The 14,520-nt window shown below is 51.0% G+C and overlaps 1 protein-coding gene across 2 annotated transcripts in view; it reads right to left on the bottom strand.

The window, feature by feature from the left end:
• The window catches only part of LOC138286509 (4-hydroxyphenylpyruvate dioxygenase), a 560,744-nt gene that overhangs the window by 467,366 nt on the left and 78,858 nt on the right, over positions 1 to 14,520 (bottom strand). The gene's annotated exons all lie outside the window — the stretch shown is intronic.

Below are 14,520 nucleotides of genomic sequence, written 5' to 3'. Positions count from 1 at the left end.
CTTTTAGTAGTTGGCAGACAAACATTACTCAATTAAGTACAAGTGGTGATTCTATTGTTAGACCTGTGGTTGGAATATTGATGGATTTCGCACGGAGAGTCTCTGATTCGCTTAAGTCATGGTCTCTGCTTCCCATCGCAGCCATGTCTCCCACAGCGGCAGCTGCCTCCCCACCCCCTCCCTTTGAGGGTGCCCCTCTCTTCACCCACTGCCCCAGCGACACTCTCCATCCTGCAGGACCCCCACACTGCTTCTTGCAGAATAACCCCCTCTTCCCTCCTCCACATGCAAGAGCCTCCTCTCCTCTCCCTCCACTCCCGAATGCAGCCCTCCCTATCTGTAATCTCTGCATTAATTACTTTTATGCAAATATGTATCTCCTTTCTCATTTAAAACTCTCTCACACTAAAAATGTATCGCTTACTGTCTCACTCTCAACAGCATACACACACCATTTCTTACTTTTTCTCTCAATCATTATTGAAAACAAGTAGGAAAAAGTTGCCCACAACCACACTAACTTTATAAGTTAATACAATTAAATTAACAAAACCAAACAGTCTCTCTCACACTCCCTCACGCTCTCACACACTGTTCCCACCTCTCTCAAAAAATAAAATAAAAAATTTCATTCCTATGAATTTTCCAACTTAACATCATTAAAACACACAGTATACTCCTCTTCTTACAGTTGCACGCAGATAAACGCTATTACTTTATACGTCTGTTGCATACCCTACACGTTTTTCACTCTTTCACACACGTTCTACTGCTCCATTGTACAATAATTCACCAATTCATACACAAACTACCTGTCTTCCTATCTATTCTCTGCAGATCTCACTGCATCTATCCACATAATACCATTACACAAATGCCCCACACACAATTCCACAACTAACAATTCCAAAACAAAACGCATAATTCCACCACACAAAACAAACATCCACTGCACATACATAAAAGACACTGGACCTCATTACAACCCTGGCGGTAAATCCCGCTTACCGCCGTGCAGAAGACCACCAACATACCTCTGTGGCCGCAGAATTCCGCTACAGGTATTACGACCCACAGCTCGGAATCCGCCACAATACAGACACCCACACAAGTCTGCCACACCAAAGGTCAGTGATAAACTGGGGATACCAAAACCGAAACCGTCACGCCAACAAGAATACGCCCACACTATTACGACCCACGAATCAACGCGGCGGACTTTTAACCGCGGTAAACCATTGGCGGTACACACCACTGCGCTCAAAATACACACACATATACAAAACACCACCACATTGGACAATTTGAAATACACACACCTGATACACATACACACACCACACCCACACACCAAATCCAATATAAAACACACACCCACATTACCCACAAACCCTTACTACCAGAAACTTGAAAGCAGCCCAGAGAGAGACACTACCTTAAACAACACCAGCATCCACAGACACACCATCACTTACACAACATCCACGTACCTCAAACAACACACACCAACACATCACAACACACACCATCTCACACATCACCCACATCACATCATGGCACCTCAACAACACCCCAGGTTCTCTGAGGAGGAGCTCAGGGCCATGGTGGAGGAAATCGCCCGGGTAGAGCCACAGCTATTCGGATCACAGGTGCAGCACACCTCCATTGCAAGGAAGATGGAGCTATGGCGGAGAATTGTCGACAGGGTCAACGCAGTGGGACAGCATCCAAGAACACAGGATGACATCAGGAAGAGGTGGAACGACCTACGGGGGAAGGTGCGTTCCGTGGTCTCCAGGCACCAGATTGCAGTACAGAGGACTGGCGGTGGACCCCCACCTCCTCCCCCACAACTAACAACATGGGAGGAGCAAGCCTTGGCAATACTGCAACCTGAGGGCCTTGCAGGAGTAGCAGGAGGACTGGACTCTGGTAAGGCAAATCTTTACTACTTTATCCCCCACCCTACCTGCATGTCATCACATACCCCACCCTTACCCTCACACCCATACCCAACAACCCACAGATACCCCACCAACACAACCCACACATCCCAAAAACAAGCCGTGCATGTAATACCAATGCATGTACACCCATCACCAAAGCATGTCCAGTACAGATACCCACACAGACCCCAAACCAACTATCACACAAGGACCAAGCCAAGAATGCAAGCACTGGAGTAGAGGGTCACTCACCCATTGCACACGATGGCACACACAGATGCAAAAATGATGCTTTTACACCCCTACAGGACCCCTACCCAACGTCACCGGACAGGAGGTGCCAGACATATCCAGTCCCCCCACAGAAGAGACCCGCAGTGATGACAGCAGCTCTGCACAACTGGATCAAGATGACCAGCCCGGCCCATCAGGGACCTCGGGACAGTTGGTTCCCCTGACACAGTCACAAGCCACCACAGAACCTCCCCCCTCAGGAAACACCAGCACAGCACCCACCCAGCGGGCCCATCCATTTGTCCCCAGGACACGTCAATCAGCAGTGTGTCCACCACTACAGGGAACCCAGGCAACCCCACTAACACAGGACGATCAGGGACCTGGGGGCAGTGGCAGTGGGCACACGGTTCAGGGGACAGAGGCACAGGACAACAGGGAAGCTGGGAGGACTGCTGTGCGACAGGGGGAGGACAGGCCCAGGGAACCCACTCTCCACGAGGCCCTCTCCAACATCATGGGAGCTTACCATCATTCCCAGGAGACGATGGCAATGGTACTGGCCAAGATTCAGGAGACCCAGCGGCTGCAGGAGAAACACTACCTTGGGATCAGGGAGGACTTGAAGTCCATTAACAACACCCTGGTCACCACTGCAGAGGTGCTCCAAGACCTTGTCAACACCAGGAGGGATACAGTGGCACAACAAGGGTCCCCTGACACTAGCCTGGACGATGAACAGCCCTCCACCTCCGCCGGCGCTAGTGGACTGGAGGCACCGCCACAGGACCATGACACCATCACCCCACACCCTGCAGATGGAGAACCACCCGCAAACGGTCCCTGAGATCCAGGAACAAGACAGAGAACATTGCCAAGACCCCGACAGGAAATGAGACCCCCCTGAATGTCACCCTTCTGTCCCACTTTGTCACCCTGTCCATCCTTAAACTGCCATCTTAAACTACCATTGCTTCACTTCCTATGCCCCTTTGGACAATGCAATTGTGAACCAAATAGACTGGTCTCTGCCATGGACATTCCTCCACCATCCCCCCAGCCCATTTTACAACCCTCTCCACTTATTAGCACAGAAATAAACACACTTCAATCACAAAACAATCTGGAGTCAGTCTGTGCTTTCACAAATGAGTAATTGCAATAACCATGGAATATTGCAATGTCAATTTACTTGTGCACATACCGATGTAACACAGCTGTAGGCCAGGAGGAAATATAGCAGAGGGCACAAAGTGGGACCCACATCTGTGAAATGGAAAGGCAAAGTGACAAGTCAGGGCCCATACACTGAGTGAAAATGGCAGACTTATGCTAGCTCCAACAATAGTATGAGATGTAGGAGGCAGTGACATCTTCTTACCTGTGTTTCACTGGAAGTATTGCATGATTATGTTGTTTCGGTTGTCGATATCCTCTTCTTCTGCCTCCTCTTCATCACTGTCCACAGGCTCCACAGCTGCCACAAGACCACCAGTTCGCCCATCTTCCTGCAGAAAAGGCACCTGCCGTCGCAAAGCCAGGTTGTGCAGCATGCAGCGGGCCACGATGATCTGGCACACCTTCTTTGGTGAGTAGTATAGGGAACCGCCTGTCATAGAGGCACCGGAATCTGGCCTTCAGGAGGCCGAAGGTGCGTTCGATCACCCTCCTAGTTCACCCATTTGCCTCATTGTAGCGTTATTCTGCCCTTGACCTGGGATTCCTCACTGGGTCAGTAGCCATGACAGGTTGGGGTAACCAGAGTCACCTGCAAATATCGAGGGACAACTGTTAGACACACACTAACCCTTAGGGACAACCCCATACCCAGACACCTATTCACACTGTATTGGGTCCTTAGCCTCACCTATTAGCCACGCACGGTGCCTCTGGAGTTGCCCCATCACATAAGGGATGCTGCAATTCCTCAAAATGTAAGCGTCATGCACTGAGCCTGGAAACTTGGCATTCACATGGGAGATGTACTGGTCTGCCAAACACACCATCTGCACATTCATCGAATGGTAGCTCTTCCGGTTTCTGTACACCTGTTCACTCCTGCGTGGGGGTACTAATGCCACATGTGTCCCATCAATGGCACCAATGATGTTGGGGATATGTCCCAGGGCATAGAAGTCACCTTTCACTGTGGGCAAATCCTCTACCTGAGGGAACACGATGTAGCTGCGCATGTGTTTCAGCAGGGCAGACAACACTTTGGACAACACGTTAGAGAACATTGGCTGGTACATCCCTGATGCAATGGCCACTGTTGTTTGAAAGGAACCACTTGCCAGGAAATGGAGTACTGACAGGACCTGCACTAGAGGGGGTATCCCTGTGGGATGGCGGATAGCTGACATCAGGGCTGGCTCCAACTGGGCACACAGTTCCTGGATTGTTGCACAATCAAGTCTGTATGTGACTATAATGTATCTCTCTTCCATTGTCGGCAGGTCCACCAGGGGTCTGTACACCGGAGGATGCCGCCATCTCATCACCTGTCCCAGCAGACGTGCCCTATGAAGGAGAACAGCAAGCAGAGAGTCAGCCAACACTGAGGTATCATAAAATGTCATTTGCAGAAATTTATTAATCCGCAATGTGCCTGTAACTGTGTGTATTCCAGGCCTAGATAGGTGTGACGCAGTTATTATTAATGCCATGTGGCCCCCTGAAATGGCGGCTGCCTGACCTGTAAGGTGGGACAAGGGGATATGATGTAACTGCGCTGACGTTGTATACCACTGCGGTGGGCGGTCGAAGACCGCGGCACAATTCTGCATTGGTTAACATTGGGCCCTATGGGTCCCAGGAGCCAATGATGATGTACGCCGGCGGTGACGATACGCACCGCCGCAGACGTGACTGCCATTTTCTGTCTGTTCACTCAATTGATACCTGACCTTCAACAGGAGAGAACCTACACTGCAAGTGCTGCTGTGACCTGTGTCTGGAAGCGACAATGGTTACCGTGTCTGGGGAAAGGGCCCCTGCCTTCACTTCGGAGGAGTTAGAGAAACTAGTGGATGGGGTCCTCCCCCAGTACACGCAACTGTACGGCCGTCCAGACAAACAAGTGAGTACACTGTGAGCATGCTGCGTGGGCACTGCCTGTTTTGAGTGGTGTGGATGGAAGATACGTGGGGGGGCTGAGGCCTGCATGAGCGGATGGTGAGTGTATGTGCGTCAGGGCATGGGTGGGAACTGGTGGGCAATGAGTATGACGGTCTGGAAGGGTGAGTAATTTCCTTTCCTCTTGTACCATTCCTCTAGGTCAGCGCCCACCAGAAGAGGGGTACTTGGCGTGCCATCGCCAAGGACGTCCGGACCCTGGGGGTCTACCACAGACGGAGCACCCACTGCCGTAAAATATGGGAGGACCTGCGCCGATGGAGCAAGAAGACGGCGGAGGCCCAGCTGGGGATGGCCTCCCAATGTGGAAGGGGTGCCTGTCGCACCATGACCCCCCTGATGTACCGATCCTGGAGGTGGCCTATCTGGAGTTGGATGGGCGCTTGAGGGCATCACAGCAGCCACAAGGGGGTGAGTACACTCTCATTCAGCTGACTGTGTGTGCATTACGAGTTGTCTGGGCGGGGGAGATGGGCAGTGGGTTCCCCTAGGCCAGGGTGATCTTGGTAGGCAAGGTCCCTTGTGAGGCAGGCTATGTGGCACCCCAACCCCACTAGTGGTAAGAGCCATCTACACCTAGTCAGGCTCCTGTGACTTCCAGGTGTGCAGAGATTGGGCTTATGCCTCGTACCCCATGGGCATGTGAAAAATCTAGGAACTATAAGTGCATGGCGTAGTGCAGAGGGCTTCTCACTGTCTGTTGTGTCCGCCAACGTTAGTGGTGTTGCATGCACTGAACATGTCTTTCTTCTGTCTCCCCCCCCCTTTTTGTGGTCTCCCGGTTCTTGTGTACAATAGCATCATCAGGCGGAGGAGACTTGGCACCGGAGCAAGAGGGAGCTACATCCCACCTGGCCCTGGAGGGTGAAGCTACTGAGTCTGAAGCCACCAGTAGGACGGAGGGCGAGGGGAGCTCCACGACGGGGACAGGAGCAGAGACCAGCAACAGCGACTCCTCCTCTGATGGGAGCTCCCTTGCGATGGCGGGCCCCTATGTGCCCACTGCTTCAACAGGTACAGCCGCCACCCCCCCTACCAGCACCGCCCTCCCAGCAGCCCCTCAGCGTCTGTCCCGTGCCCGCTCACCCAGCAGGGTGGGCATCTCCTTCGCCCCAGGCCCTGCCCCAGACAGCCCTGCTGCCCTCAGTGAGGACGCAATTGACCTCCTGAGATCCCTCACTGTTGGGCAGTCTACCATTCTGCATGCCATCCAGGGTGTTGAGAGGCATTTCCAACAAACAAATGCATACCTGGAAGGCATTCATTCTGGCCATGCAACCCAACAGAGAGCATTTCAGGCTCTGGCCTCAGCACTGATGGCAGCCATTGTCCCTGTGTCCAGCCTCCCCTCCAACCTCCTCCACCCAGACCCAATCCCCTGTACCTCTGCCTATCCCAAGCACAACATCAGACCAGCATGCACACACATCAACACACAAGAGTGGCTCAGGCAAACATAAGCACCACACATCCCACAGGCACTCACACAAGCAACATATCCGTGCACACATACCAACATCCACTTCCTCCACTGTGTCCCCCTCCTCCACGTCTTCCTCCTCCCTCCCAGTCTCGTCTCCACTCACACCTGCATGCACTACATCCTTAGCCACTACCTCCATCACCAGCACGCCCATCACCACACACCGCTCACGTGCAATCACCACCCCCACTACCATTCACACATCCCCAGTGTCCTCTCCCAGTGTGTCTGTGAGCCCTCCTCCCAAAGTACACAAACGCAGTCACACACCCACCCAACAGCCATCCACCTCACAACAGCCTCTGGCCCATGCACCTTCACCCAAAGTCACCAAACGTACACCTCCTACAACCACTACCTCTTCCCCCAAAACCCCTTCCATCTACCCCTCCCAGTGTGTCTAAAAAACGTTTCCTGGCTAACATTGACCTCTTCCCTACACCTCCCCCCCCCTGTCCTTCCCCTAGGGCCAGGCTTTCCAGATCCCAGCCCAGCACCTCAGCCACCACATCCCCAGGCACAGTGGTGCCAGCAACTGTGGGGTCATGGAGTGTGCCAACCATCAGGGCTGCCAGTATGCCACGTAGTGAGGGAAAGGACATTCCGCCACCTGCCAAGGTGAAAAAGGTGCCCACATCCCAGAGGGAGAAGCCGAAACCACCAGCCACCAAGGGGTCAGCGAAAACGAAAGGGTATAGTGGCAAGACAACTGAGCCACCATCAAAGGTGGGGAAGGGCCAAAAACAGAAGGGCAGGTCAGGAGAGGACATGGTGGCACAGACTGAGGGACCAGTGTCACACCTTCTGTCCACGTCCACGCCAACCTGTACGGCGGCAAACACCGCCACCTGCACCGCCTCCGGCACGTCTACAGCCGCTGCGACAGTCCCCAGCCTCTTCTTTGGTGGGCAGCCATCTGAGGCTACAGGTGCTGACACATGCCCCGCCGCCACAGACCCCGCCACCAGCACCGCCACCACAGACCCCGCCGCCAGCACCGCCACCACAGACCCCGCCGCCAGCACTGCCACCACAGACCCTGCCGCCACCAAAGACACCACCGCCAGCATCGCCACCACACACCCCGCCGCCAGCACCGCCACCACAGACCCCGCCGCAAGCCCCGCCAGCGGCCCCGCGACGTCCTCGGACAGTGGCACCACCGCTGACATGCCTACCATCCCCAGTGGTCAGTCGTCCGAGGCTGGTGGTGAGTTCCAGGACCCTGGGCAGCTTCCGTGAAGCATTACTGTCATCACTGTTGGCACCTGCAGGTGGAATACGAGGCCGCAGCAGTGTGGGGTATATCGCTGCCTCCATGGCGTATCATGCTACCTGTACCTTGCCAATGTCGTGCCACACACACCCAGGTGAGTGAATTGTACCGGCCACACTGCACGTGGAGCACTCTGGGCACCAGGCCCCCTCCAGAACCAGTGGAGAGATACATCCACTACCTCAGTCCTTGGCAGGATGAAGCACTCTGGGCACCAGGCCCACTCCAGAACCAGTGGAGAGATGCATCCATTACCTCAGTCCTTGGGAGGATGAAGCACTCTGGGCACCAGGCTCCCTCCAGAACCAGTGGAGAATCACATCCACTACCTCAGTCCTTGGCAGGATGAAGCACTCTGGGCACCAGGCCCCCTCCTGAACCAGTGGAGAGATACATCCACTACCTCAGTCCTTGGCAGGATGAAGCACTCTGGGCACCAGGCCCCCTTCAGAACCAGTGGAGAGATACATCCACTACCTCAGTCCTTGGCAGGATGAAGCACTCTGGACACCATGCCCCCTCCAGAACCAGTGGAGAATCACATCCACTACCTCAGTCCTTGGCAGGATGATGCACTCTGGGCACCAGGCCCCCTTCAGAACCAGTGGAGAGATACATCCACTACCTCAGTCCTTTGCATGATGAAGCACTCTGGGCACCAGGCCCCCTCCATAACCAGTGGAGAGATACATCCACTACCTCAGTCCTTGGCAGGATGAAGCACTCTGGGCACCAGGCCCCCTCCAGAACCAGTGGAGACCGTTATCCACTTGAGAGACTGTGGCTTTGCACACCCCAGGATAAAGCAGTGGGAAAACCACCCACTGGAGAGACTTGAGGGACTGTGGCTTTGCACTCCCCAGGATAAAGCAGTGGGTAAACCACCCACTGGGGAGACTTGAGGGACTGTGGCTTTGCACTCCCCAGGATAAAGCAGTGGGCAAACCACCCACTGGAGAGACTTGAGAGACTGAGGCTTTGCACTCCCCAGGATTAAGCAGTGGGCAAACCACCCACTTGAGAGACTTGAGAGACTGTGGCTTTGCACTCCCCAGGATAAAGAAGTGGGCAAACCACCCACTGGAGAGACTTGAGAGACTGTGGCTTTGCACTCCCCAGGATAAAGCAGTGGGCATGGAGCCCCCTCGTGCCTGTTTCATTTCGATCTGATGCCCCTCCAGTGTTCTCTCCCTTTCCATTTAGGTATCTAGTGTGGGCTTCGCCCATGCATTTTGGCCCAGTGGTCCACGGACAATGATTGGTGCACTATCCGGACTTGTGTAGTTGGTGTACATAATTGTATTTACTGGATTTTGAACTTTGATAATGAGATTTCACATGATTACATTTGTTCAAATCATTTCCTTTTGTCCTTGCTTTCTTCCCGGGGGTGGGGGTGGGGGGGTTGTACGTGTAATGTTGCACAATGTATTTGTGTGTATGGTGTTGTGGGTGAGGGTGGGGGTGTTGCGTGTTGCATGTGTGTGTCACTCTCTTTTCCCTCCCCCTCCCCTGTGTTGTAGGTGCACTATTCACTGTGGTCGTCGCCGCCGTCTTTGGTGCTCCTGATAGAAGAGAAGGAAGACCAGCATCAGCAGTATTTACATTTCGGGCTCCATGGCGTCCTGGTTCCTCGTGGGGTGTAGAGAGGTGAGTGTTTTCCCTTCTGTGTACTGTTTCTGCCGTGTTTTTGTTTGCGTTGGTTCCGCCCCGGAAAAGGTGACGGATAGGCCTCTTGTGATACGGTGGGCAGTACATTGTCTTCCGCCTGTCTGTTGGCAGTTACCACTGCGGTGTTTGTTTCTACCCCCGTGGCGGTCGGAGTGTTAAGGTGGCTGTCTATGTTGGCGGTTTCCGCCATGGTCATGATTCCCTTTTTTTTTCCACTGGACTGTTTGCGGTATTACCGCCGCTTTAACACCAATCGCCAGGGTTGTAATGAGGGCCCTTGTAATTTACAACACCAGTAGCTCTAACTCTCACAAATGTGAGACCTATTGGCATAGCCAATGCTTGTTATTATTAAGTGGTATTGTCCCTTGGTGACAATTAGACAAGTCTGTGCTCGTAGTTTTCAAAATGGAGTGATTAAAAGTCAAACTAGCCATCAGTGGGTCATAACTGCTTTCTGGTCTTTGATGACCTTCATATCAGAGACCGTTTTAAAGACTTCCTTGTTGATCATAGTCTATCAGACTGAGGAGTCCACCGTGAGGGGTCCAATTAAACTATAGGCAGGTAAGTTTCAATTGCTTTATTCCAGCTCCTGGAAAAGCGACTGGGGAAGCAGGAATCCAACTGCAGCTGACTGAGAATTCATAGGCCAACATTCAACAGGGGAAGCAAGAATCATTACATATGCATGTTGTATAGTTATATACAACCCAACACATCTTTCTCCCATACACACCAAACATCATAAACTATGTACAATTCTTCATGTTATTTACAAAGATGAAAGGAAGGTAAGGAAATACAAATAGGGCAAATAACAAGGACAAAAAGGGATAAGGAACAAAGAGAAAAGAAAAATGGACAGTGACAAAGGAATGCACTTTCGATCAACCATCATATATAGAACTTCACAGGAGGCCTCTTCTCAGACGAGGATCTCACAGGCCTCCCTAGATTAGAATGGGATTCTTTCACAGATTTACACTCTACTCCTGATGCCATTGTTTGAATGGACAACTTTTCTTTATTTAATTTGCCATCCTCAAGCATGACCACATGCTCATTCATTTTCCCTACTCTCATGGGATCCAGAACATGTAAAAATCTTGTCAGTGATCCCCGGCAATTTGACCTTAACTCAGTCTCCCACCTTGACCTGCAAGCAACGTTTCTCCCTTGCCATAAAGACATACTTTAAATGAACCTTCCAGTGTGCCTCTTCTACAGGTACCAGTTTGCATTCAGGTAAGTTTAGTCCTCCCATCCAAGGCTGCACAAATGCTGGAACATAACCTCTGAGAAGAACAAAAGGAGAAACTTCTTTGGCAGCATTGGGTGTAGTATGTGTGGCCAATGGCAGATTTCCCAGTTATATCGACCAGTCCAGAACACTAGCTACTGACAACTGCACATTGTCTTTGATCAACGTGTTACACCTCTCCACCAGGATGAATCAAGGATGTGGTAGTGTGCTTTATGTTCCAATTCATCATGTACGTTTTAAACTCATGAGAAGTGAACTGTATCCTGCTGTCAGTGATCACTTTACTTGGGGCTCCATTCTCAAAAACAGGGTTTGTAAAAACTCAATTATTTTACCAGTGGTTTCTGACTTAACAAATGTAACCTCTGGCCAACGAGAAAACTAATCTATAACTATTGTCCTATTCCTGCCATTTTCCCTTAGTACATTCATTGGGCAAATAACATCAAGTCTCAATTTCACCCAGGGGTTGTCATGAACAGGACCAGCCTTAACAGTACTGGAAAGAGTCACATGAGACTTGTTGCTGATGGCGCAAGCAACACATTCCCTTGTAAAATGTTCAACATCCCGGTCCAACCCTGACCGCCAGAATTTATTCCTGATTCTTCTTCTCATTTAATTGCTTCCCACATGGCCCTCATCAGCTAAAATCAATACTTTGCTATACATCACAACAGGATCTATCACCAAATCTGAATGTCTGAGTTTTCTACCAAAAACATTTAATTCGATAGCCACATGCCTGAATAAATTATAAAGATCTTCCCCTAATTTGGCTTTACTGAACACAGGCTATCCCTTGTTCACAAACCCCATCGCCCCTTGTCTTCCACTATCCCCATTCTCTAGTCACCTTCTGATATGCAATTGTTAATGAATGTATAAATCAATCCAACCATGCCAAATTATTTTTCCTTCTTATCCATAATGATTTTTAGGTGCACTCAAGGGCAGATGACAGTGTGTGGTGATTCCTACGTAGAGTGTGTTTCTGTAGTCCAACCGGCTGGTAACCAAGAGTTGAGTGACAGTTCGTCAGGTGTTGATGGGGAGCCATTTTAAGATTTTACGGTGCATGCGAAGAGTGAGGAAGCAGGTGGAAGAAACTGCATTGATCTGGTTTTTCATGGTGAGCTTGCTGTCCTGATGGTGCCAAGATTGCGTGCATGGTCTTTCTGAGTGGGCGCTGGTCCCAGTTCCGAAGGCCATCAGATGTCATTCCATGGGGAGGTGTTGTTCCCGTAGAGCAGTACTTCCATTTTGTCTGTGCTGAGTTTAAGGCAGTTGTTTTTCATCCAGTCGGCAATGCCAGTCATGCAGCTGCAGAAGTTAGCCTTTGTGGTGGAGGGATCTTCTGATAGTGAGAAGATGAGGTAGGTGTAATCTGCCTAGAATATGATGTTCATTCCATGGGTTCGGATGATGTTGGCTGAGGGGGCATGTAGATGTTGAATAGAGTAGGGTTGAGAAACGAGCCTGGAGGGACGCCGCAAATTATGTTCTTGGGTTCTGAGGTAAAAGGTGGTAGGCTGATTCTCTGGGTTCTTCTGATGAGAAAGGAAATGATCCATTTGAGTGCATCTCCTTGGATTCTGATGTGATGAAGCCTCTTGATAAGGGTGTAGTGGGATATGGTGTCTAATGCTGCTGAGAGGTCGAGGCCACCATTTCTCCCCAGTCGAGGAGGATTCTGATGTCAGCCATGGCAGTGATCAGGATGGTTTTGGTGCTGTAGATCTTGCGTGATCTGGATTGGGAAAGGTCTAGGAGACTATTGATCTCCAAGATTTCCATGAGTTGGGGGTTAATGGCCTTTTCGAGGACTTTGTCAAGAAAGTAGAACAGCAATTTAGCATAGTAGTTCTGAGTTCACTGAGGTTGACGGAAGGTTTCTTGAGAAGGGGTTTGACTTCTGCTTGTTTCCATGCTTCGGGGGAAGGAGGCTGTGGTTATGGATGAGGTAAAAATGACGGTGAGCTTGCTGCTGAATATCTTGCTCCAGAGATTGAAAGTGTGGTGCGTTCCTGATTGGACGGAGTTCATGATGGCTGTGGTGTTCTGAGTTGTGAGCTGGTCCCAGGCGGTGAGCAGGTGATCAGCTAACGCATCAGGGTTATCATCTGTGGGAGCGAGGAGTCTGAGGGTGTCAGCAGCAGTGGTTTGGGGTTCAATTTTTTGTAGTTTGTAGAGGGTGGAGATCTTTATTGTGGTTAGAGCTGGTCAGCTAGGGTGCTGTCTCTCTTTCAGTAGATTGTGTTATTGTTTGAGGGACAACTTGAAGGTGGCATCTCCTCATTCCATACATACTTCTCATTCTTCTTTAACAGGGGATGTAAATTGTGCATTTTTATCCACACACTTGGGAATGAACCAAGCACAGAATAATTACATTTCCAAAAAAGATTGAAATTGGTCCTTATTGTTCAGGAATGGAAACTTTGCAATAACCTTGATTAAGCTCTCATTTGGTTCTATTTCCTGACCAAATTATGGGGGTCATTACAACATTGGCGGTAAATGCCACTTACCGCCGTGCAGAAGACCGCCAACACACCGCCGCAGCCGCGGAATTCCGCCACAGCTATTATGACCCACAGCTCAGAATCCACCAAAATTTAGACACCCACACAAGTCTGCCACACAAAAGGTCAGTGATAAACTGGCGATAACAAAACCTCCACCGTCACGCCAACAGGAATACACTCACACTATCACGACCCACGAATCCACGCGGCGGTCTTTCAACCGCGGTATTCCATTGGCGGTACACACCAGCGTGCTCAAAATACACACACTCTTACAAAACACATCCACATTGGACAAATCGAAATACATACACCTGATACACTTACACACACCACTCCCACACACTCAATACAATATAAAACTCCCACTCACATCACCCACAAACCCCTACAACAAAAATTGCGAGGCCAGAGAGAGACACCACCAGAAACAACACTAGTATCCACAAGCACTCAACACCATCACTCACACAACATCCACGCACCTCACACAACACACCCCTAAATATCACCCCACACATGACAACACACACCACCCCACACATCACCCACACCACCCCATGCCACCACAAAGACACCCCAGGTTTTCTGAGAAGGAGCTCAGGGTCATGGTGGAGGAAATCATCCAGGTAGAGCCACAGCTATTCGGATCACAGGTGCAGCACACCACCATAGCTAGGAAGACGGAGCTATGGCACAGAATCGTGGACAGGGTCAACGCAGGGGGACAGCACCCAAGAACACGGGATGACATCAGGAAGAGGTGGAACGACCTACAGGGGAAGATACGTTCCGTGGTCTCAAGACACCAGATTGCGGTTCAGAGGACTGGCGGCGGACCCTCACCTCCTCCCCCAGAACTAACAACATGGGAGGAGCAAGTCTTGGCTATACTGCATCCCCAACATCATGGGAGCCTACCACCATTCCCAGGAGACGATGGCAACGGTACTGGCCAAGTTTCAGGAGACCCAGCGGCT

Source organism: Pleurodeles waltl, chromosome 3_2 (genome assembly GCF_031143425.1).
Source record: "Pleurodeles waltl isolate 20211129_DDA chromosome 3_2, aPleWal1.hap1.20221129, whole genome shotgun sequence".
Lineage (NCBI taxonomy): Eukaryota > Metazoa > Chordata > Amphibia > Caudata > Salamandridae > Pleurodeles > Pleurodeles waltl.
The sequence above is the reverse complement of the archived record's forward strand: the minus strand, read 5'-3'. Positions and strand labels throughout refer to the sequence as shown.